At 33.8% G+C, this 25,604-nt stretch overlaps 1 long non-coding RNA gene across 1 annotated transcript; it reads left to right on the top strand.

The window, feature by feature from the left end:
- Window positions 1-11,147: 11,147 nt before the first annotated feature.
- LOC107928035 (uncharacterized) lies at window positions 11,148-12,165 on the top strand. The gene is made up of 2 exons (XR_001692549.2): window positions 11,148-11,536; window positions 11,857-12,165. It is a non-coding gene; the product is annotated as an uncharacterized lncRNA (long non-coding RNA).
- Window positions 12,166-25,604: the final 13,439 nt, after the last annotated feature.

Raw genomic sequence — 25,604 nt, 5'->3', positions numbered from 1 at the left:
AATAGAATGTGCCCTATAAAGTTATGAAAGTAGTCTTTCCCATGTTCTCAGGATGCATCTTGATCTGATTATACCCCGAAAAGCTATCCGTGAAGGAAAACAACGAGTAGCTAGTCGTATTGTCCACTAGCGTATCAATGTGAGGCAAGGGGAAATGGTCCTTTGGGCTAGCCTTATTTAAATATCTATAATCCACACACATTCGCACCTTACCGTCCTTCTTAGGAATAGGCACAACGTTGGCTACCCATTTTGAATACTTGATCACTTGAAGGAATCCAGCATCAAATTGTTTTTTGACTTCCTCCTTTATCTTTAAGACAATATCTGGCCTTATTCTTTAAAGTTTCTGCTACACTGGCTTGCAATCTTATTTTATAGGAAAGCGATGTACTACAATATCAGTGCTTTAACCGAGCATATCCTAGTACGACCATGCAAAAACATCTTTAACTTCCTGAAGCAACTCAACAAGGTCTTGCTTTGTTTCTTCAATTATGCATGTTCTAATTTTTACAACTTTCCCCTCTTCTAAAGTTACCATGTCCACTACTTCTTTATGAGGTGAAATTTTCTTTTCCTCTTGCTCTACCATCCTTAACAAGTCCAAAAATCAATCACAGTCTCTGTCATCTTCAAATTCCTAAGATCCCTCTAAATACATGTCTTGCTCAAATAGTGATTCTGAGTCAGTAACAACGTCACTTATGATATTGATATCCAAGGACCTATTATAGGTACAAAAAAATATACAAAGAATGAATGAATTTGATAATTATTGTTTGTATGGTATGTTTATAAATGAAATAAAAGAATGATTGAAGAAAGTCCAAAAAAGAATCAAGATAATTATTTAAATGGAAAGAATAACACAATTGCTTGTGAAAAGAATAAAAGAATGTTTGCTCAAAATGATAGCAAAAAATGTACTTAATTGAAATAATGATGTTTGAACATGAGCCTATTTCACAGAGAAATCCTTATTGCCTCTAGGTTTAAAACTACAGGAAGGTCTTCTGTAGTCTAATTGTCTAGAACACTCCCAGGCTCATATGGACGAATATTTGACGAAATACCCTTTTCAATTGCTTCTTCAAATATGGCATTGATGTGTACATTTCCCAATCTCCTTCCATATTTTTTTCTCTGGCATTCCTTGTTCAGGATAAATAATTCCTCCTGATACAAAAGTCGTGGAGATGTGAGGGATTATCATGGGTTCCCACTGAATTTATCCACCACTAACACGTGCTCTTCTTCTTTCCTGCCTTTTTTCCAATTCCCTTTTCCTTTGATTTGCATCTGGCTTGAACCCTAAACCAAAGCGATCATACTTGTCTTTCAACATCAGAACCTCAACTCTTCCCTGAAGACATCTCCCCAATCCCTTTCCTGGTAAAGCCCCTTTTTTACCGTCGACTGTAAACCCATCATCGTAGTTTTGGATATTTTCGGCTCCAGAATTCTACTTCCCTCAGTGATGAATGTTGCATTTACAAACTCCAAAGACCGAAAAGAACATTCAATAGCTTCCTCGTCTATTTCTAAATATGACGCATCACTGCTCACAGCCGCAATAATATCTTCTTCAGTATTTATCGTTACCAACAGTCCTTTTGATATTAGCTTTAACTTCTGATGTAATGACGAAAGCACTGCCCCTGCCGAATGTATCCAATGTCTCCTTAACAGGCAGTTGTAAGAGGGCTTAATATCCATCACCAAGAAATCTACCTCATATGTAGTTAGGTCAATCAACAAAGGTATTTCTATTCTCTCTATGACTCTCCTTTCCGTTCCATCAAATGCTCGCACTATATTCTGACACCCCTTCATGTGTGAGCTATCCACAGGTAGCTTGTTTAACATGGACAAGGGCAACACGTTCAATGTCGACCCATTGTCAACCAGAACCCCTGGCAATGTATATCCTTTACATCTGGTGGTTATATGCAAAGCTTTGGTAGATCCCATACCTCTTGGTGGTATCTCATCATCATTGAAAAAGATGAAGTTGTCTACACTTATGTTATTAACCAACCGATCCAACTTGTTGACAGAAATATCATCGGTGTACCTCTGAGCTTAGGAGCAAAGCTAATATGGATATGTGGGCTGGCTGTTTATACAACTGTTCCACCACATTGTACTCACTTTGCTTCAGAAATTTCAGGAATTCCTTAGCTTCTTCTTCTTTCACTGGTTCATTAATAGGCACCCCAAGTTCGACCACTTTTCTTCTATTTTGTTCAACCATCAAATCTTTTCCTTTTACAGGCTCTATTCAGGCATTTATCAAATTATATCATTTTCCACTATGCGTGTGATAACCTATGTTTTGATCCTCCTTTAACGAGCTGACTGAACTCTCTTTTCTCAGGACTATCACATTACAATCATAGTTCCAAGGGACCCTTTTGTTATCATTGTAAGAGAAAATTGATGGCTTTTGAATTAAGATATTCGGTGTCATCTGAATTCCTGCTTCATTTTTAGGATATGAAATGATAACCACGGGATAATTAACTTTTGAGACACTCGACGTGGATTCTGACGCGCATATATACTCCTCTTTCTTAACCTCTTCATAAAATTCTATTTCCTTGTTGTCCATCAAGCCCTGGATAGCAACTCTAAACTCTTCACATTCCTGAATTCTATGCCCTTTTTCATTATGAAACTCACAATAATTCTCTATCTCATTCCAACTTCCTTCTGAACTCGAAGCAACTAACCCTCCTTTTGCCATCTCCTTCCAAACCCATTTCAAAGGAGTTTTTACTTCTGTAATATCCGTATTGACTCTTTTTCCCATACCTCCATCTATCACGTTTACCCACTATCAGTATGATTACATAACGGATTTTCTGCACTGGGCGCATTATCAAACTTCACAATGCCTATCTAAATAAATCTCTCAACTAGCTTCTTAAAAGTATTGCAATTTTCTATCGAATGTCATACGATCTCCGTATGATACTCACATTGAGTATTGGCATCGTACTATTTAGGGAATGGAGGCTGTAATGGCTTTAGATAAAAAGGTGCCACCACATGTGTATCAAACAAACTTTGATATAATTCTTTATACGTCATGGGGATTGGAGTAAATTGAAGTTTCTCATTATTTTGCTTTGCTCCAGATTCCTGCCTTGATGAACCCTGACCAGCAGTTATCGCCTTTGGTTGACTTACAGTAACAGACTTTGAATACCCTATGTTTTCATTATTCACCTTATTTTCCTTTTTCTACGAGGCAGACCTTTTGGCATTTTCTCCTGCATCCATCCTTCCATTTCTTATTGCATTCTCAATCATTTATCCAGTCATTACTACATCTACAAAACTCCTTGTGGTACTTCCTAACATGTGAGTTATGAATGAAGCTTTTAAAGTATTAATAAAGAGCATTGTAGTTTCCTTCTCCAAGAGTGGTGGCTGAACCTGGATGGCCACTTCCCTCTGTCTCTGCGCATATTGCTTGAAACTTTCGTTTGATTTCTTTTCCATATTCTGCAGAGTAATTCTGTCAGGAGTTATATCTGTTACATGGCTGTGTTATTTCATGAATGCTTGTACCAGATCTCTCTATGAACTAATTCTGTTTCGACTCAACTGATTATACCATTTAGCTGCTACTCCCACCAAACTGTCTTGGAAGCAATGAATCAACAATTGATTATTATTAACATACCAGTCATTCTTTTGCAAAACATAGTAATATGAGCTTCAAGACAGCTCGTTCCATTGTACTTCTCAAATTCTGGCATCTTGAACTTGTATGGAAGTACTAAGTCTGGAACCAAACTCAGATCCTTTGCATCAATTCCAGGATGTCTATCAACATCTTCCATTGCCCTGACCTTTTCCTCCAGTCATTTACACCGCTCCTCCAATTGTTTCTGTGATTCTGTCCTTGCCCTTTCCTCTTTCACAACTTCATCCAAATCAGGCACCATTGGATTATTTGAGTTATTACCAGGATTAAAACCTGAACTAGCCTGGAAATTCAATGGTATTGAAACTCCGACCTGAAACTGTTGAGGCCTGATCGTAACAGATGGTTTCTGCAGATTAATCTCAGGTTGTGTCTGTACATGTGTTGAAGTGAAACCAGGAGGATATTGAGGGTCTTCATTATTTTCCTCAACATTATCCATAAGACCTTTCCCCTTATCCATCCTTTCTACCAGCAATTGGGACAATTGATTCATCATATCTCTTTGGGACTCCATCATTTGATCCTTCATCTCTTGCTGAATCTTAACTAACTGCTCTTGCATCTGTGACTGCATTTGTTCTTGCATATCCCTTTGCATTTACTCTAACTTTTCAAGTCTTTTGTCTATTGACTTGGTCTTTTTCCTTGTACCGTAGGGATGCATATTTGGTGTATTTTTGTTGGTTTCTAGATTATTGAAATGATTTTTAATTAATTAGAATCTTTTAATGGCTTTTAATGCATATGATGTATTATAATGCAAATGCATGAATGCAAATGAGGCATCAATTCTGATTCAATTCCATTTAGAAAACTTTATTAGAAAACAAAATTCTTTACATAAAACCGAGTTACAAATAAGATTTCGCCCTAATACTCAGAACTTTAATTTTCCTAAGCAACGAAGCTAGCTCTTGCCCCTTATCTGACTCCAACTCATACTTCACACTTAATATGTCTGCTTGTACCGCCAAAGTCTGCAAGTAATCAGCTACTTCTCGAATTTGTGTTACGGCCTCTCCCATAATGTAATCCCTACTTCTAACTTGATTTTGAGAGTGATGAAGCTGTCCTTTCCATTGATCTTCATTTGCCTCCAAGAACTCGATCCTCATTTCACAACTCTGCAATGCCACCTCTAATTCTTCTATCTTCCCTTTCATCTCTTCTATCTTGCTTAAGCTTGCTCTAAACTCTATCACCGAATTGCGATTTCGGTACAGACATAGAGATTAAAAGAAGTGTAATTCTATATGGATTCTTCTTTTATTTATTTTACCACTGTATTTTATTTAAATAAGGATTCAGGTCACTTAATTCTAACAATGTCCACATTGACACGAATTCTTAATGAACAAGTTCTTCATCGTGAACTTTCAACGAACAAGTTCTCCACCTCTTCCATAAAACCCCTTAAGGGTTTAACTTCAACAATGAACACCAACCAATTCTAAGCAATACTCAAACTTGGTTATAGGAAGTAACTTACTCATCATATCTGCAGGATTTCCATGAGTACTAATTTTGCTCACAACAATATCACCACGAGTAATAATATCACGAACAAAATGACACTGAACATCAATATGTTTTGTTCTCTCATGAAACATTTGATCTTTTGTAAGAAAGATGACACTTTGACTGTCACAAAATACTATAGTAATTTGAAGGTCTTCATTGAGTTCACTAAAGAGTCCTTTCAACCAAATAGCTTCTTTACAAGCCTCAGTAATCGCCATGTACTCAGCTTCAATGGTAGACAAAGCGACTGTAGTTTGCAAAGTGGCTTTCCAACTAATTGCACAACCTCCGATTGTAAAGACATAACCTGTGAGAGATCTTTTTCTATCAAGGTCTCCAGCAAAATTAGCATCAACATACCCAATTACTCCATCTCTAGTTCTTGCAAACTGTAAGCAAACATCAGTAGTACCTCGTAAATATCTTAAAATCCACTGAACTACTTTCTAATATTCTTTACCGGGATTCACCATATATCTGCTAACTGCACTAACTGCATATGATAAATCTGGACATGAGCAAACCATAGCATACATGAGAGATCCCACTGCACTAGAGTATGGAACATGTGACATGTGCTCAATCTCATCATCTGATTGTGGAGACAAAGGTGATGAAAGTCTGAAATGGGCTACTAAAGGAGTACTAACAGGTTTAGCACTCTGCATATTGAACCTGCAAAGAACTTTCTCAATGTATCCCTTCTGACTTAGGTACAATTTACTTGCTTTTCAATATCTAAGAATCTCCATACCAAGTATCTTCTTTGCTGGTCCCAAATCCTTCATCTCAAATTCTTCACTTAGTTGGGCTTTGACTTTTCTTATCTCTCATTTATCTTTTGCTGCTATCAACGTGTCATCAACATAAAGAAGTAGATACACAAAAGAACCATCACTGTTTTTCTTAAAGTAAACACAACTGTCAAAACTACTTCTTTTAAAATCATGAAAAGTCATAAAGGAATCAAACCTCTTTTACCACTGTCTTGGTGACTGTTTCAAACCGTAAAGGGACTTTTTCAGCAAGCAAACATAGTCCTCTTTTTTTGAGACTGTAAAACCCCCTGGTTGTTGCATGTAAATATCCTCTTCAAGTTCTCCATGCAAAAATACAGTTTTTAATTCTAACTGCTCAAGCTCTAAAAGAGACATATCTTACTCAAAAAGAGACTCGGAGTCAGTGACAGCGTCGCTCCCGTCATTGATATCTGGAGACCTGTTGTAGGTACAAAGGTAGTTTTCAAAGAATAGATAATTCTAAGGATGATTATTTGCATGGTATGATAATGAATGAAAAATATTTGAAAGAATGTCCAAAAAATAAAAGAATTTAAGAATAATTGTTTGCACGGTATGACATGGAAAGAATAAAAGAATATTTACTCAAAATGATAACGAACATGCATTTCATTGAAATAAAGATTTTGGATATAAGCCTATTTCACAGAAGGATTCTTGTTGCTTTTAAGCTTAAAACAACAAGTGTGTTTTGAATATTACTCTAGATTAGCTCTAAAAATGCAAGGATCTCTATCACAGTCCCATTGTTCAAAACATTCCCAAGTATGTAAAGGGCAGATGCTCGAAAAAATTCTATTCCCGGGTTCTCTCTTCTGTTACGTCGTTAATGTTCGGATTCTCCAATACCAGGTCTTACACTAGAGTTCTGAGCTCGATGCACCATTGGGTCTCGTGCCCCTATCCATCATGGAACTCATAATGTCCACCCCTTTAACAAAAAGGTTGGATAACAGATTTCCTGCTCCAGAGGGATCATCGAATTTCATGATACCCAATTTGATAAATCTTTCGACTAGCTTTTTAAAAGCGGTATAGTTCTCGATGGCATGCTCCGTGATTCTCGCATGGTATTCACATTGGCCGCTTGCATCGTACCATTTAAGGTATGGAGGCTGTATTGGTTCTATGTAAAAAGGGGACACAACATGTGCGTCGAAAAGAATGTGGTACAACTCCCTATACGTGATTGGGATGGGCGTGAATTGGGGTTTTTCTAAATTCGATCCTCAATTGGGTTCTTGCCTTGGGGAGACTTGACGGCTAGTAGTTACCGTCCTTGGCTGGCTTACTATAATTGGCTCTGAACGACCCTTGTTATACCCACTCGTACTATTTTCTTTCTTCTCCTTCTTTTTTGGGGCCTTTAAAGTCCACTCTCTCATTTCTTTCGTTTATGCCAAAACAACCTGTTTGGCTCGATCATCTTTTGGATTAAAACTTGAACCCATCGAAAGTTTAACAGTGTCGAGGTATCGGCCTGATATTGGGGTCCGATAATGACGAGTACCCCTTGCATGTTTGGTTGGGTCAGGACACTTATTGGGGTAAAACCTGGGGAATAGATGATCTCTTCATTATCATCCTCACTATTGACCACTGGGCCATTCCTTTTTTCAAATTCTCCGGCCAGTAACTGGGTTAACTGGCCCATCATATTTCTTTGGAGTTCTAGCATTTGTTCTCGCATATCTTGTTGAATTTTGACCAATTGCTCTTGCATCTGTATTTGCTTTTGCTCTATTCTCCCCAACCTTTGGTCCATATCCTTTGTCGGTTCTGAAATAATTTTACCTCATTAGAGTCCTTTTGGGAAAATCTAATGCAAATGATGCAATGCAATGCAAATGCATAGGATGAATGTAAAGGAAAGAAATATGTTGATTTTGAATTCAATTCCTTTAGAAAAACTTTTCTAGAAAACAAATTCTTTTACATAAAATAGATTACGTATACGGCCTTGCTTTCATATTTCAGGCGAAGACACTGATCCCTTTTCTTCGTGAAAGTCAAATCTCGCAAGCTTCCAATAAATGCCTCTACTAGTTCCTTTTTGCTTGATCCAGGCCACGACTTACTATCCTCGTAATGTTGATTAGCTCCTTTAAGAAAGTCTGGATGCGACGGCTTTTGAAGAATCTTTATCAACTTGAATCCTTAGGTAAAGTCTTGTTTTCCTTCGCGAACTGTTAGCCTTCTTCTGTCGTGTTCACTTGGACCATATTCAGACAACCGTATTGTAATCCACTTTATCAAAAAATTTATTTTCTTATGACAAACTGCTCTATTTATCAATCAAATATGAATCAACACCTCATTTCTATGATGATGTAATGCAATGCAGTCATAAACAAACAAAAACAAAACACGTTAGTATAGAAATAAATAACAAATAAAGTACCTATTCGGGTGACCACTAAATTTGGGCAAGGTCTTACCTAAGGTGGACTCTCAAGGTTCACTATATGTGGCTCGGTTCTAGGGAGAGGGTACCTGAACTAGCAGATTCCTCAATCCTCACCCATTATAGGCTCATATGGATTGAGTTCAGTTCAGGGGAATACATTTCCCTATGACCATGCGGAGATGAAAATCTCACAAAATCATAGGTACGGATGTATCCCGGAAGTAATTCACTAGCCCATGCGGAGATGAAAACCTTACGAAGGCATAGTTTCTCACTCCCACTTAGAGGGTGTGACCATACCGGTCATGCAACGCAATGCAATGGTACACTATGACACTCGAACAACAACAATCATGCAAATGAATACAACAAAGAATCAAATCAAAATTTCAATTTTAGACAAAAGGATAGAAATTAATCAATTTTATGGCTCGACTCTCAAATTCCCCAGTGGAGTCGCCATGCTGTTGAAACCATTTTTTGTCAAATTTTAAAAAACGTGGATCGACTTTGAAAACGAAATATGGAGTTGCCACCAATCCTTTTGTTTAGGTGTGATTGCATCACCTAATAAAGCATTTTATTCCATTTAAATCAATTTTGGCCTACGTAAATATGAGAAAACGGGTTCGGGAGTTGGTTACGCATGAGGAATGATTGGCACCCTCACTACGCCCAAAATTGGTACCAAATTGATTAAATACTGTCCTTATGTCTAAGATTTAAAAAACATTTTTGAAATATGGTTCATTTTATAAACATTTGAATGGCCCAAGTTGGTCGTCAAAATTCTCTTGTTTCAGAGGAATACAGCATCACATCCAGCACGATAGGACACGATCCTTTATACCCTCGAAAACACGATAAATTTCTAGTTCCAAAAGCTTATATGTTAAAAATCACAGAAGGATGCCCAATTATTTAGTCCAACGAGAAAAATCGAAACCCAACATAGTAAGGCACAATTCCTCAAATTTCTAGACATTGAACATTGCCTTGTTTCAGAATCTAGAAAACATGAGTGAAATTCTAAAGGGATATTCGATTATTCTTGAATAAACGGGAAATTGCAACCTAGCACGATAGGGCATGATTCCCCGAGTTTCCAAACATCGAACATTTCCTTCGTTTTAAATAATTTTTAAAGACATGAGCGAAATTTCAAAGGAATATTCGATTATGTTGAACAAACAAGAAATTGCAACCCAGCACGATAGGGCACGATTCCCCGAATTGTCAAACATCGAACATCGCCTTCGTTTTAGAGAATTTTTAAATGGATAATTATAAAACTAGCTTAAAACGCATTAATTTTACTTGAAATAGAATGAAATAATTGATTTTTAAGAGTTGAAAGCCATAAAGCAACATTTTGTAAACCAAAAGAAAAATAATTATCACGGGATAATATACATGCATAAAATACAATATTTGGTGAACAAAGATAAAATAACCTTGTTTAACCAATTAACCAAACAGGCAATTAACTCAAAATATAACAAAATTCACAAGCATGGGTGAACAACAATTGATTTGATAACACAAAAAAACGAGCAAACAAGATGTAGCAAATATACATGAAATATCGTGAAGATAATTAACACATGAGATACCAAACAATGTAAAATCAACACGACATAAAAATAATTTCTAAAAATGATGGACTAACGAGCAAATAACATATGCTAGAACTTGAAATAATTTATAAAAGAAAAATTAAGGATATATATATATGTAAATTTGTAAAATAGATGTTGCAAAAACATTTGGATCAAATAATGTGCTAAATATTTAAAAATAAAACATTTATTTAAAATTGATAATATCTCTACAATAAAAATAATTTAAATAATACATAAAATGTGAAAGGATAGTATAGGTGTGAAGTATGAAGCTAAATATATATACATGTGAGTAAATTTAGAAACAATTATATGCAAAAATAACATGAAATTAAAATATGAATTATAAAATTAGATTAATTTTATCGTAAATTATATATATAATAGATTTTAACAACATAATTTTGTATACAAATAGACCCCCTTTTTTAAAAAAAAAAACTATATGTTTGTAATAACATGGATTTAATAATGAATATAGATCAAATATGTGTACCAAGTATATGAATATTAATAGTTTAAATAGTACATAAAGTATATGGATTTTCCTTTTAAGAATATATATTAAAATACGTGAATAGGTTCAAAAGAAGTTATATGTATAAAATAACATAAAATTAATAGTATATATAGACTAAAATGAACTTTATTTCAAATTATACATAATAGTACACAAAATGTTAAAATAATATGATAAAACAAAAGAAAAAAAATTACAATAGTGACTTTTAAAAAAAAATTCAGTTATCAAGGCAACTCAAAATATGAAAACAAATAATCAAAAAGAAAATGAATGTGCAATGAATAAAGATGAAGATAAAAAAAAAACCTAATTAAAAAAAATTAAAACAAGAGGGATAATTTACAAATGAAATAAATTTTTGAAATTAAAATGAGAACCACCCCATAATGTGTGCAAATGTATAGGGACTAAAGCTAGAAATATTCCAGATCCCCAAAACACTGTGCTGATGCGCAGATCCAATTGCAAATGTGTGCAAATTGCCAGGCTAAATTAAAAATGAAATCAACAAATAACATGTAATTGAATGGTAGCGCGAAAAAAGAAGGACTCATCAAGAAAATAACCCTCAAAGGCCCAAAACACGCGGATCTGATTGCATCTGGGTTGGGTCATTGGGTTTGCATAGTGAAACGATGCCGTTTCAAAGCCAATATTCACGGCTTAAAACGACGCCGTTTTTAAAAGGAAAAAAAAACCTAAAAGCTTGAGCACTTAAACCATTCTTTTTAAAAAAAAAAAAGAAAGAAAAAAAAAACCTAAGGCCTCTTCCTTTTCGGTTCCCCGCCGTTTGACCACCACTCCACCATTATAATCGGTGGATCGTGTGAGGGCCCCTCCTATTTCTGCTTAAGCCATGACTCAAGGCCGATTTCAACCCTGAGATCCCATCTCAGCTTCGACTTCGACGAAGGAGAAGGACCCCAATGCGTTTTCGCAAAGGTAAACCCTCATTTTCTTTTTATTCATGCCTTCGAATAGAAAAAAAGATCAACAAAAACCAAAGAATGAAACCGAAAAAGAAAAAAAAAAAGAAAATGCCCGAAGATTTAAATCGGAAATCACCTTTCGATTTTGATAGCCTTTTTCTGTATTACAATATGCGAAGTGTGCGTGTGTCCATTACAATGAAAATGTTTTTTGGCTTTATAGCCAAACAATAATCAAAAATGAAAATACTAGCCCCTTTTTTTTATTCCTCTGTTTTTGTTTCCATTTGTTGTTCTCTTGTCTGTTGAGTTATCCCTTTTGTTTTCTTGCAGGTACGATGCTAGCTACGTGGAGGTGTACGGCGTACCGAGGCACGAGCGATGGTAGTGCTGGAGGCTGCTGCGACGCCAAGCGAATGGGGTTAGGGTTAGGGTTTCCAAGAACTTTTAAAGGATTGGGCCTATCGGGCTCTATTTTTGGGTCTAGGTTAATATTAGTTGTTGGGCCATTGGGTATTGGGCTAGGGTTAATTCTGTTTTGGGTTTTAAATTTGGGTTTGAGTTTGTAATGTTTTGGGTTTAAAATTGGGTTATGTAATTTGGACTTGTGGACATTTAATTATTTATTTTTTGCTTGGCTTTGCTTTTGTCTGATTTAGGCTTGTTGGGCCCGGTCAAATTTAGGCATTTACATATACATTTTCCTTTCATTCGACCTTAACAATTCCTTTTCTTTTTCCCCTTTTCAATTTAATGCATTGTTGAAAATGGATTAATTTCATATTCAAACCCTCTTAAGTATTTGGAAATTACAAGAAAAGAGGAAAAAGATTGTTGCTTACCATTTCTATATTTATATTAAACTTTAGCTGAGTTGATGTCACCAATTAATTGAACATCAACTCAATTGAAATACTATTAAAATATCATATTATATGTAAAATAGTAAATATTCATACGTGAATGTTTTGTCTTTTCATATTTTAACGAATCAATATTATAATGGAAATTGAGCCAAAGCAATATATATATATATATATATCAATTTTTTAAATTTGTTATTTGAAAATTATTTTTATAAATTTTTAATAAGTATATCAACATTGTGAGTGTCATATATCTAATTATTAATTAATTCGATTAAATACATGGAGTCATGATTTAAAAATGTGAAAGGTTGAGGAAGTCAGTCAAAACATCCTTGATGGGGTGTCTACAGTTTTATTATTTTTTCTTATTTGAAAGGATTGGAGGTTGACTAAAAAAAATGAGAACATTGATGGAAGAGAGCATTTAAGAATGCTTAGATGATTTATTATGGTTATCTACTATGGACAAGAGTGGGGTGGGATGACCCCGTAGTTGCTACCTCTTAAATGTCTAAGGAATAATTGCACGATGTTATTTGGGTCGTGCCCCATGTGGACTAGTAGTTGCTCTAACTTTATTGCGTGAAACTAACTCGACTTGTGGCTGAAATGGGTTTTATGTTGTGGACTTCAAACGAAAAATTGGAATAAATCTAATAGATGGCGACTATTTTGTTGGTAAATTAATTATCGTATACTACACATATTTAAGGGTTAAGTTATTTGTTTAAACTTGAAAGTTTTTTTGATATTGTGAGAGGGTTTGAATAGAAAATTTAGACTAAAAAATAGTTTTAGGCAACAAAATTTTATGCTTAGAGATGAGTGTTCATTATTACACAATTCTTCAAGTTGACAAGAATGCATAAGATAATCATTTGAAAAAGGCTTATACCAACCTTTTTAGTTTTTTTGTTCTTTAAATGTGTTAAATATTTGTTAGGTTTCATAGAAAAAATTGAGTTCCTCTGTTGAATATGTTCTTAGCACGATCATGAATGAAATTTATAAAAATCATAAATTTAGAGTTTTTGGGGTTTATCAAAATCACAAATTTACATACGAGTTTATCAAGATTTAATTATATGTGTTTAAATACAACTGTATTTAATTATATGTGTTTGAGGATCAAATTGATAAAATGTGTAAGTATTGAGGACTAAATGTATTATTATACCATTTAATGAAGAGTGACCAAACTAAAAACAATCTAAAATGTGAGTGACCAAAACAAAAACACTCTTATAGCCCGGAGATTATTTCTATAGTTTACCCATATATACATAGATTATAGATATATCATTTTTTTTATAAATTTTTTATATTTTTTTGACCCACAATAATATCGTGAGTATACTATATGTGACATTGATAAATTTAACTCACAACATTTACATTATTTATCAATTTAGCATTTATTTGTTTTAGGCTAAATTTGATCTTTAACCTTTCAAAAAAGAGTGAAATAACTTTTTAAATAAAAATATTGACTAAAATATTAATTTTTAATGTTGTTGGCATGACAACATGCATAATAATCCATGTGCGCGTATGCTAACATAACATCTCATCTCAACATATAATTCAAAAATTATAAAAATGAAAAAATTGAGATTATAATCTATTATGGTATATATATTTTAAACAATGCAAAATGACTTGATACTTGCCTATAAACTTCTTTTCCTTTTCACACATCCGCCGAACACATTAGACCAAAACGTAATAAGTTCACATCTCAAATACACCATAAAGATTTGATGAATTTTCCTTTCTCTTAAACAAGGCATAAAAGCAACAAGTTTACGTCCATTTGTTGGAAACATTCTTATATAATTTCAATGTCAACTCATCTTATTCTTCATAAATAAAAGGAAAAGTAGATCCAACTACCGACTAACTTTCCATCGTGGAAAAATATAATAAACTAGCATAAAAGGTGTTATTTTCCTGTCTGCAAAACTTTGACTAGGCTTTTAAACCTATAAATACGTTTACTCCTTACCTTTCTTATTATCATCCCCTTGGAAATACATAGAAATATGGTTATAGTGTGGACTTTGCTGGATTATGAGCCTAATCTTTATCTCTGGATTGTTATTTGGTTAAATTGACCATTCATGAACATGTAAGAAAAATTGGACTCATAAGTCAGCAAAGTTGGCATTAACTTGACTCCACCATTTCTTGACTATCGAGGCCCCCAAACCGCCTACCATCGACATCACTCTCCGCCCCTCTCTAAACCATAGCCACCACCTTGACCAACACTACTTACTCAATCACCATTTCACCACATAAAGAAATCAGCAGAAAAATATTTAAAAAAGAGAAGAAGACAGAACATTGTTGACCTTAGCTTGGTCAGAGGGGTTCCAGGCCTCATTCGACAATCCAAACGGTCAGATGTTACATCTCAGGGAAGGGAAGCTTTGCTTGAAATCCCATGTCGATATAAAGGGCGAGGCGGTTGATTGAGGCAAGAGAATGTCAAATCCGATTTGGTGTTTTCATGGCTTTCAAGTGGGTTCTATGAGAACTTACGCTTCTGGATCTTCAAGGGGGAGCTGCCGCAGCTCTTTGTGAAGATTCCGACGACCACGGTGCTGTTTTTTTTGGTAGTCGTCGCTATTCCCTCGGGAGTACAACATATTATTGAACGAAAATTCTTTCTTTTTTCTCTCTTTAATTCCATGGATGGATTGTGATGTTTTATTACGATGTTATAATTAAAAACATTGTAAGAAACATGTTATTCCTAGTGATATTAGATTTGACAGATCTTATTTTGGTGTATTTTGTGATTTGGTGATTGTGTTTAAGATATTTTATATTTATATAAAATTTTACACATTATTAGTTTAAATTATTTAAATTTTATGAATTTTTGTGTATTTTATGTTGTGTAATCATACCTATAATTTTTCATTGGGATAAAATTAAGAATTTGATATTGGAAAGTCAAAAGAAAGTTATAAAAGTTTGAGGAGTTCAAAACTAAAACTTTAATAGTGTTAGAATTAAGTGACCCGAATCCTTATTTAAATAGAATACATTGGTAAAATAAAATAAAAGAAGAATCCATATAGAATTACACTTCTTTTATTTTATTTTTAGAATAAGGTTTTTTAAACCTTATTAAATACCATCTATTTGATATTGATTAGAATAAGGTGTTTCAGTCTTATTAGAATATGGCTTTACAAGCCTATAAATAGACATAGTCTATTCCTCTTGTAAATTATTCGAATTCGACATAGTGAATTTTCTTCTCCTCTGCCCGTGATTTTTTCCTGAAAGGGTTTCCACATAAAAATCTGTGTGTTTCTTTATTTTATTTTATTTTTTACAAATTGGTATCCGAGCTTCCGGGTTGTTCATCTCAATCACGGTAATGGCATCTTTGAAGTATGAAATTCCGCTGTTGGATCACACCATCAAATTTGCATTATGGTAGATTAAGATGCAAACAGTTCTTGTGCAGATGGATCTGGAGGATGCCCTGCTAGGGATAGATAAGATGCCTTCAACATTTACAGATGAAGAGAAGAAGCGTAAGGATCGAAAGGCGTTAACACAATTACATCTGCATTTGTCCAAAATAATTTTACAGGATGTGATAAAAGAGAAGACCGCCGCTGCATTATGGAAGAGGCTAGAAAAAAATATGTATGTCGAAAACTCTAACAAGCAAGTTGCATATGAAGTAGCGTCTTTATGCTCATCGTTTGGAGGAAGGTGCGTCTGTACATGAACACTTAACAGTGTTTAAAGAAATTCTCTAAAACTTGGAGGCCATGGAGGTTCAGTATGATAAGGAAGATTTAGGATTGATTTTACTTTGTTTGTTGCCCCCGTCTTATTCAACCTTTAGAGACACAATTCTATATAGCCGTGAGTCTTTCATAGTTGATGAGGTTTATGATTCTTTGACCTCGTATGATAAGATGAAACATCTTGTGGTTAAACTCGACTCTCAGGGAGAGGGTCTCATTGTTCGTGGGAGACAAGATCGGAATGCTAATGATAATCGTGGAAGGACACAGGAATGGAATCCTGGTAGTAAATCTAAGGGTAGATCAAAGTCTTCAAACAGAGGTAAAACTTGTAACTTCTGCAAGAAGAAAGGGCACATTAAATCTGAGTGCTATAAGCTACAGAACAAGATTAAAAGGGAGGCTGTGAATCAAAAGGGAAAACAACCAGAAAACTCTGGTGAAGCTGATGTTGTAGAAGACTACAGCGATGGTGAACTTCTAGTTGCTTCTGTCAATGATTCTAAAGTAAGTGAAAAGTGGATACTTGATTCAGGCTACATCTTCCACATGAGTCCCAATCGAGATTGGTTTACAACGTATGAAACAATGTTTGAAGGTGTTGTTTTGATGAGAAATAATGCTTCGTCTAAAATCACAGGTGTTGGAACAATTAAAGTAATGTTTGATGGAGTTGGTAGAACACTTAGTGACGTGCGACATGTTCCAGAATTGAAGAGAAATTTAATTTCGTTGAGTACTCTTGATTCAAAAGGATACAGATACACAGCTGAAAGTGGGGTTTTAAAGATTTCCAAAGGTTCCCTTGTAGTAATGAAAGGGCAAAGAAAAACTGCCAAGTTATATGTTTTGCAGGGTTCTACTGTTACTGGTGATGCAGCTGTCGCTTCCTCTTCCTTGTCAGATGATGATATTACAAAACTTTGGCATATGCACCTAGGGCATATGAGTGAGAATGGTATGGTAAAATTGAGCAAAAGAGGACTTCTTGATGGGAAAGGAATTTGCAAACTAAATTTCTGTGAGAACTGTGTTTCTGGGAAGCAAAAGAGAGTTTGATTCAGTAGAGGAATCCATAACACGAAGGGAATAGTGGAGTATATTCATTCTGATCTGTGAGGGCTATCCAGAGTGCCTTCGAAAGGTGGAGCTAATTATATGCTAACCTTTATTGATGATTTTTACAGAAAAATTTGGGCGTTCTTCCTGAAGCAGAAAAACGATGTGTTTTCTGCATTTAAGTCTTGGAAAATTATGATTGAAAAATAGACGGGAAAACAGATAAAATACCTTCTCATAGACAATGGCTTAGAGTTCTGTTTTGATGAGTTTAATAGATTGTGCAAGTCAGAAGGGATTGTGAGACACTTGACAGTTCACCATACTCCACAGCAAAATGGCGTTGAAGAATGAATGAATAGAATGATCATGGACAAGGTTCGATGTATATTGTCAAATGCCAACTTACCAAAGTCTTTTTGGGCAGAAGCAACCTCTACTGCATGTTTTTTAATCAACCAATCTCCATCCGTTGCCATTGAGAAAAAGACTCTACAAGAGGTATGGTCTGATAATCCTACTAATTATTTTGATTTAAAGATTTTTGGGTGTCCTGTGTATGCTCATGTTGATAATGGAAAATTGGAACCAAGATCCATTAAATACATTTTTCTTGGTTATAAAGCTGGTGTAAAAGGGTATAAGTTATAGTGTCCTGAAAATAGAAAAGTTGTAATTAGCAGAGATGTTGTTTTTGATGACACTGTTATGCTACCTAACTTATCTCTTAAAGACTCTTCCAATAAAGAAAATCAAAAGCAGGCGGAGTATCAGATTAATACAGAGTCGACTCCTCAAGCCAGTACAAAAATTGAGAATAGAGTTGCTTCTTCATCGTAATACTCTATCATCAAAAACAAAATTAGAAGAGAAATTAAACCTCCAAAGAAGTATGCTGATGCTGATCTAGTTGCTTATGCTTTAAATGTGGCTGAAGATATAGATGCGAATCAAGAGCCATCTAATTATTCTGAGGCGGTTAGCTGCGAAGACTCAGAAAAATAGATGTTTGCTATGCAAGAGGAGATGGAATCACTCTACAAAAACAAAATATGGGATCTTGTGAGACTTCCTAAAGGTAAGAAGATTGTTCATTGTAAATAGGTGTTTAAAAAGAAAGAAGGGACTCTAGGAGTTGAAGAACCCATATATAAAGCAAGGCTTGTTGCAAAGGGTTACAGTCAAATTCCAGGAGTGGACTTCATAGATGTGTTCTCCCCAGTTGTTAAGCATTGTTCAATTTGAGCTTTGCTTGGTATTGTGGCCATGCATGATTTGGAGTTTGAGCAGTTAGATGTAAAAACTGTATTTTTGCATAGAGAACTTGAGGAGGATATTTACATACAACAACCAGAGGGTTTTACAGTCTCAGAAAATGAGGACTATGTTTGCTTGTTGAAAAAGTCCCTTTACGGTTTGAAACAATCACCAAGACAGTGGTACAATAGGTTTGATTCCTTTATGACTTCTCATGATTTCAAAAGAAGTAGTTTTGACATTTTTTTTACTTTAAGAAAAACAGTGATGGTTCTTTTGTGTATCTACTTCTTTATGTTGATGACATGTTGATAGCAGCAAAAGATAAAGGAGAGATAAGAAAGGTCAAAGCCCAACTAAGTAAAGAATTTAAGATGAAAGATTTAAGACCAGCAAAGAAGATACTTAGAATGGAGATTCTCAGAGATAGAAAAGCAAGTAAATTGTACCTAAGTCAGAAGGGGTATATTGAGAAAGTTTTTTGCAGGTTCAATATGTACAGTGCTAAGCTTGTTAGTACTCCTTTATTAGCCCATTTCAGACTTTCATCGGCTTGGTCTCCACAATCAGATGATGAGATTGAGTACATGTCACATGTTTCATACTCTAGTGCAGTGGGATCTCTCATGTATGCTATGGTTTGTTCACGTCTAGATTTATCATATGCAGTCAGTGCATTTAGCAGATACATGGCGAATCCCGATAAAGAACACTGGAAAGCAGTTCAGTGGATTTTAAGATACTTACGAGGTACTACTGATGTTTGCTTACAGTTTGGAAGAACTAGAGATGGAGTCATTGGGTTTGTTGATGCTGATTTTGCTGGAGACCTTGATAGAAGAAGACCTCTCACAGGTTATGTCTTTACAATCGGAGGTTGTGCAATCAGTTGCAAAGCCACTTTGCAATATACAGTCGCTTTGTCTACCATTGAAGCTGAGTACATGGCGATTACTGGGGCTTGTAAAGAAGCTATTTGGTTGAAGAGACTCTTTAGTGAACTCAATGAAGACCTTCAAATCAGCAAAGTATTTTGTGACAGTCAGAGTGCCATCTTTCTAACAAAAGATCAAATGTTTCATGAGAAAACAAAACACATTGATGTTCGGTATCATTTTGTTCGTGATATTATTGCTCGTGGTGATGTTGTTATGAGCAAAATTAGTACTCATGAAAATCCTGCAGATATGATGACTAAGTCACTTCCTATAACCAAGTTTGAGCATCGCTTAGACTTGGTTGGTGTTCATTGTTGAAGTCAAACCCTTAAGGGGTTTTATGGAAGAGGTGGAGAACTTGTTCGTTGAGAGTTCGCGATGAAGAACTTGTTCATTGAGAATTCGTGTCAAGGTGGTGGTTGTTAGAATTAAGTGACCCGAATCCTTATTTAAATAAAATACAGTGGTAAAATAAAATAAAAGAAGAATCCATATAGAATTACACTTCTTTTATTTTATTTTTAGAATAAGGTTTTTAAACCTTATTAAATACCATCTATTTGATATTGATTAGAATAAGGTGTTCCAGTCTTACTAGAATATGGCTTTACAAGCCTATAAATAGACATAGTCTATTCCTCTTGTAAATCATTCGAATTCGACATAGTGAATTTTCTTCTCCTTTGCCCGTGGTTTTTTCCTGAAAGGGTTTCCAGGTAAAAATCTGTGTGTTTCTTTATTTTATTTTATTTTTCACAAATAGAAAGAAACCAAAATTGTTATGATTTCATTTAACAAAGGGAACTAAGATCCCTTCTTGCCTCCTAAGCTATGCGCATGATAGTAGGTAACATTCGTTAAGTAAGGGTTAGTTATTGGACGATTTTTGTAGTTAATTTACAATTAAGGAAGGATTAGTATTTGAGACATCCTCAATTACTATAATAATTTACCAGTGAACAAGAAGAAATTTATAGTCTGTGATCAGTTTTGGGATCGAGACCAACGTCGTACTTGAGGCTGGAACATTTATCAATTAAGTTTATTTCATTTAATTTCAAAATTAGTTTTATTTACTGTTTTACTGTTGTTTATCTTTTATTTATTTAAAATTGTATTACTTCGATCCCCTTTATTTATTTTATGTAGTATTGTAAGAGTCGTGGGTACAAAACTGCCCACAAAATGTCCTAATTGTGAGAAATTCGAACATTATTAAAGCAATCTCTATAAGATTCATCCTATTCCTCTTTCCAACATTTATTCAATTTGCTTTGCTGGATTGCTCGCTGGAAGTAAACTGTTTGATGAGTGAATAGTTTGATGATTGGACAAATTCAACTCCAAATTAATTAATGGGTACTTTACAAGCTTAAATAATTTGTTCAAAATGGATTATTTTATGAATTGGACCCACTAATATTTAGAAGATTACAAGAAAATGGAAAATTCATTCGATCTGTTTGGTAACTTTGAAAAAAGGGACAGGAAGGAAAAGGCCATGGGTACTTACCAATGATTAATTAATTAATTAGATTACGGGAAGTCGGTGATTTGGAATGTGAAAAGGTTGTGGAAGTCTTAGGAGTTGGTACATTCTTTTTTATTAAATTCTTTGATGGGATGTTTATAAAACATTTTTTTCCAGAGTAAATTATATTGGAGGTCACTTAATTATGCTTAAGTTTTTTCTTTGGTCATCAAAACTTTAAAATTTTAAAATTTTTAAAGTGGTCACACAACTAATTGGGTTCTTTTAGTTTATTTTGGTCAAGTGTCATGCAACATTTGATGTTAAGGTGAGGTGGTAGTTCAAAAATTGATATAATAATAAATTCAACCCTCAATTTTTACATATTAGATCAATTTAATCATTATTTTTTAAAAAATAATCATCAACTTTACATATTATCTTAGACTTAAACAACTACTGATAGGTGTACCTAAGTTCAACTTAAACAGGGTTTGGATGTTGACTAAAAAAAAGAAGCAAGAATATTGATGCAAGAGAGTGACCAAATTGATAGAATGTGTAAGTATTGAGAACTAAATGTATTATTATATCAGTTAGAAAAAGACCACATTATCACTTCTGTTAACCATTTAATAGAGAGTGACCAAATTAAAAACTATCTAAAATGTGAATGACCAAAATAGTAATTATCTAAAATGTGAATGACCAAAATAGTAATAGCATCATTTGTATTATATGTCCCGTCAATAAATAATTTAAAAATTTATAAAAATAAAAATGTTAAAAGCTAGAATTGAGAGTATATATTTTTCAAACAATGCAAAATGACTTGGTACGTGCCAATATTTTTTCATCCTTGAATAGCGAAAAGTGGGGGCTTTTCACACATCCAACGAACACATTAGACCAAAACATAATAAGTTCACATCTCAAATAACCTTTGGTAATTATTAGTTTATATTTACAGATTACCATAAAGATTTGATTGACTTGAAGTCGTATCGAATTAAGTTAGAATAAGATTTAAACGAATTTTCCTTTCTCTTAAACAAGGCATAAAAGAAACAAGTTTACGTCCATTTCTTGGAAACATTCATAGATAATTTTAATGTCAACTCATCTTATTCTTCATAAATAAAGGGAAAAGTAGATCCAACTAACCAGTAATTTTCCATTGCGGAAAAATAATAAACTACTGAAATAAAAGGTGTTATTTTCCTTTCTTCAAGACTTTGAATCCTATAAATACATCTACCCCTTACCTCTCTCATTATCATCCCCTTGGAAATATATACAAATATGGGGAGGTTGATACTGTCAATAATATTTGGCTATAATGTCGACTTTGTTAGATTATGAGCCTAATTTTTATCTCTTCATCATTATTTGGTCAAATTGATCGTTGCTTGTAAATGAAAGAAAAATTAGATTCATAATTTAGCAAAGTCGACATTAAATTGGTTCTCAATTAGAGATCAATCAACATGTGTTGATTGATCATTTGTAATTACAAGTTGTATCCATTGCTAATAGCCATATAATGCTGACTTTGTTGGATTATGAGTCTAATTTTTATCTCTTCATCAACTAATGATTGTATGCCAATGAAAGGAAAACTAGACTCATAATTCAGCAAAGTCGACATTAATTTGGCTCTCAATTGGTTATTGAACAAAGACAGGAGACCTTGGTCGCAACAAACTACATTCGCAGATATGGAAAGAAGACTAGCTTGTGTGGGTGAGGTACAATTTTCAAAAGCAGATCAGCATGGTAATGAAATGGCAGAAACATTAGTGACAGTAAGTATTAATCGTAGGGTTATGTTCAAGGCGTGGTGGTGAATGTTAGATTGGTGATTGGGATGTCTGGTTTTCATGTTATATTAGCTTTTGTGAAAATTGTATTGTTTAATTGGAACTACTGTTCTGTTGCTTTTAAACAGAATAATTTGACTGAGCAAAAAATATATATAAAGAGAGAGAGATCAATCAACATGTGTTGATTGATCATTGGCAATTACAAGTTGATATCCATTACTAATAGCCCCATAATACTGACTTTGCTAGATTATGAGTCTAATTTTTATCTCTTCATCAACTAATGATTGCATGCCAATGAAAGGAAAACTAGACTCATAATTTAGTAAAATCAACATTATTAATTTAGCTCTCAATTAAGGATTAGTATTTGTTAAATGATCATTGTCAAGAACAAGTTGTTATCTATTACTAATGGCTGCTGGATTATGAGTTTAAAATATTTTTTCCTCTTCATCTGATTGATCTTTGCATGTAAATGAAGAGAAAGTCGAGCTCATGATTGAGTAAAGTTAAAATTAAATTGGCTTTGAATTAAGGGTAAGCATTTGTCAAACCAACTACGATATATGTAGATAATTTAGCATTGATTTTGGTATAATTAAATTCCAAACTTATCAATATACCATGGAAATGTTGAAATGTTTTTTTCTTAAAATTTTCATTGTATTTAATAAATATTTTAAATATCATAACTTAAAACTCATATTTAGATATATAACTGTAGTAGCCCAAATCTGCCCGGGCTCGTGAGAATTTAAAGTCCAGTTACAATAAACAGCCCAAATGCCTAAACCTACCCAATAGACCCATTTACACCCTCGACCCAGAAGCACACAAAACCCAATACATAAATTAAGTCGGCCCAAACAAATCAGACCCAATAAACTATGTGGCCCGATGGTCCAAATCTGCTTTCAAATTTGGGAACCCTAGGGTTTTCTGCACCTTTTAGCGCCGCAAAAGAAAGGTTCCAGAATTCACACAGCAACCATCCCAAACGACGCGCCTTTTCAAATCGCGCCATTCCAGTAGCCCCCATCAGCGCCATGACTCTAGTTCTGAATCGCGCCGAGATTGGCGCACGTATCAAAGTCAGAGTACTCGCCATCATTCTCACGAACACCTGCAAAAGGAGAAAGAAAAGCAGCAGAAACGAAACAAACATAGCAAGAAATGAAATAGAAATCTGTAAAAAATACTGTATAAGGCTATAAAAGCCGAAGGAAAGCATTGTAAAGGGGGGTTTTTTTTTTACCCAAAAAACAGTGTAAAACAGACACGGGTATTACACATATACCAGGAATAAAATTAGATCTAAGGTGATTTTCAGAGATTACTTTTCGTTCTCTTTTCTATTTTTTTTATTTCGAAGATTTGAATCGTTTTTGAGGCAAAAGGCGCTTTTAAAATAGAAAGGAAAGGGAATATCACCGTCGGATTAGGCTTTGGGAAGCTTTAAGGAGCGTAAAACTCGCTTTTGGGAACTCTGACCATCGTGAACGGTGGCGGAGACGACAGAGGACGGCGAAGCCCGATGATCAGAGTTCGATCGGAGCTCAGAGGGCAGGCAGGCTTTTAAGAGCATTTTTCTTGATTTTTTTTTAGGAGGTGAAAATGAAAGTTTTTGAAAGAAAATTGGTTTTTAAAGCACCCCTATACGATGCCGTTTCGTAGTGTGCAGAAGGGCCCAAAAACGACGTCGTTTTGGGGCCAACCCGATTACCCGACCCGGTCCATTTAGAGATCCGCGTGTTTTCTTCGGCTAAAGGGATATTTATCCTTTTAGTCCTTTTCCGTTTCCAGTTTTTTTTATTTTTTAAAATTAAATTTATTTCATTTTTTAAATTAGCCTTATAGTTTCATTTAAATTTAATTTTACTCCTTTTCTTTATTATTTTAAATTTTGTTATTTTTTACATATAATTTATTCATTTTAAAATCTATGTATATATTTTTATTAAAAAATACTATTGATATGTTTATATAAAATGTTTATTTATCATATATTATTTTCCTATATATATTTATATTTTATTTTATTTATTACATTTTTTATATATATTACTTATTATATTATTTTTTTATTATATATTATATATTATGTATATCGTATATTATCTATTATATTATTTATGTTTTATATTATTCATTTTATTATTTATACTAATTCTTTTATATATTTTTTATATTGTATATATCATTTATGTATTGAATGTTAATTTTTTTTAATTTGATGTTATATTTTATGAATATGTACATTGATATATTGTATTATATGCATCATTTCATTTATTAATCCATTCATGTGTACATTAAATTATTGGATTGTATATTTTATACGTAGATTTTATTTATCCATTTTCTTGCATGTCATCTATTTTTACTCATACATATTTTACACATTAATATTTACCATGTTTTTTATATTTATTATCTAATGTTTTATTTATGATATATTGTATAATTAGTGCATTTATTATGTTTTCTTTTTGGGTATATTCCTATTTGCTTAGCATGATTATTTTTATTATTCTATTTTGCCCTCTATATATAGTGATTGCATTTGTATAAAGTGTTATAATATTTTGTAGTATACGTTATTTGAATATCTATGTTTTGTAATACAGAATTGTCACTCTAAAAGGTCATTTAAAACAATATTTAAAAGTTTCATAAAAATAAAAGCAATGCTTGATGTTTGGAAACTTTGAGAAAGGTAGTGCCCTAACTTACTGGGTTGCCACTTTTCTCATTGAGTTCAAATAGTTAAGCACCTTTCTAAATTTTTTAAAAAAAGGATTTCAAAATATGAGCAGCTGTCTTGAAATTTCAAAGCGTTGTGTCCAAACTTACTGGTTATGACGTTTTGACGTCTCAAGATAGGG

The sequence above is a fragment of the Gossypium hirsutum genome, chromosome A06, assembly GCF_007990345.1.
Source record: "Gossypium hirsutum isolate 1008001.06 chromosome A06, Gossypium_hirsutum_v2.1, whole genome shotgun sequence".
NCBI lineage: Eukaryota > Viridiplantae > Streptophyta > Magnoliopsida > Malvales > Malvaceae > Gossypium > Gossypium hirsutum.
This window is presented reverse-complemented; position numbering and strand designations above follow the sequence as displayed.